The sequence below is a fragment of the Populus nigra genome, chromosome 2, assembly GCF_951802175.1.
Source record: "Populus nigra chromosome 2, ddPopNigr1.1, whole genome shotgun sequence".
NCBI lineage: Eukaryota > Viridiplantae > Streptophyta > Magnoliopsida > Malpighiales > Salicaceae > Populus > Populus nigra.
Genome location: NC_084853.1, coordinates 19,222,405 through 19,223,975, shown reverse-complemented (window position 1 = coordinate 19,223,975; position 1,571 = coordinate 19,222,405).

Genomic DNA, 1,571 nt, shown 5'->3' with positions numbered 1-1,571 from the left:
TCGAAAAATCTGCGCTGCCGATTTTCCACGCGGCAGCCCCTCTTTTCGTCAGCGTGCCCCCCTGACGAATTTTCCTGCCTGGCCCGGCCGGTCCAGCATCCAGCCCCTGTTCGTCGAAAAATCTGCGCTGCCGATTTTCACCGACGAGCCTACTTTCGTCAGCGTGTCCCCTTGACGAATTTCCCTGCCTGGCCTGGACAGTCCATCTTCCAGCCCATGTTCATCGAAAAATCTGCGCTGCCGATTTCCCCGACGAACCTGCAGCTGCACAAATCTGCGCTGCCGATTTCCCCCCCTGTCGGCATGGCTGCCGCTGCCCCGATGTCCAGACCAACAGTCTTTTTTGTCGACTTTGCCGATTTTGTCCGCGCTGCCGATTCCAACACTACCCCCTGCATCCAAACCAGCATTGTTTCGTCAGCTCTTCCCCTGACGATTTTAGCCCTGTAACAAACAGTAGGCCTCCAATCCCGCCAACGGGAGCCAAGTTGATAGGGAAGAGAATTGAATGACGCGCCTGGTCCTCGCACCCCGCCACCCGAGGGGCCTTTTTCCCGGCAGCCTCTGAAAAACTCTAGCTTTCACGGTCCTCGCCGCCCCTCACCACCATGGCAGGCCTCTAATCCCACCCATCAGCAGTTGTAGCCGATAGGGCAGTGATTTGAATGACGCGTCGCGGGCCGCCGGGTCATCTCACCCGGCCATTAATTGGAGCGTTTTTGGCTGGCCGAGGATGGGGGGATGGATCTCTTCTTCCGAAAAAGCAAACAGTACATCGGGAGTTATGTTGACGGGGCATGGAATTGAATGACCCGTCGCGGGCCGCCGGGTCATCTCACCCGGCCATCCCGGGGAGCGTTTTTCCCGGCAGCATCGGGGAAACTCTTGCTTTCACTGCCCGCTGCCCAAGTCCCCACTCGCATCGGCCCCCCGCGCCAACAAGCCAACGCTGCCGAATCGGCAGACACTGCTGCCGAGTCTGCCGACACTGCCCCGCGGGCTGCCACTGCCCCAGTGTCTAAACCAGCGGTCTTTCTCATCGAGCCTTGGACTATCCAGTCCGTCCTGACTCATCGCCAGCACCTGCTGCCGATTCTGCCGACTTTGCCGATTTTCTCGGCGCTGCCGATTCCAACACTGCGCCCACCGTGTCTGAACCAGCGCTGTTTCCTCAGCGTGTCCCCTCGACGAATTTTCCTGCCTGGCCTGGACAGTCCACCGTCCAGCCCGTGTTCGTCGAAAAATCTGCGCTGCCGATTCTGCCGACTTTGCCGATTTCGTCGGCGCTGCCGATTCCACCACTGCCCGCCGTGCCTGAACCAGCGCTGTTTCGTCAGCGTGTCCCCTCGACAAATTTTCCTGCCTGGCCTGGACAGTCCATCGTCCAGCCCATGTTCGTCGCAAAATCTGCGCTGCCGATTTTCCCCGACGAACCTGCAGCCGCACAAATCTGCGCTGCCGAATCTGCCGACACTGTCCCGCGGGCTGCCACTGCCCCAGTGTCTAAACCAGCAGTCTTTCTCGTCGAGCCTTGGACTATCCAGCCCGTCCAGACCCATCGCCAGCACCCG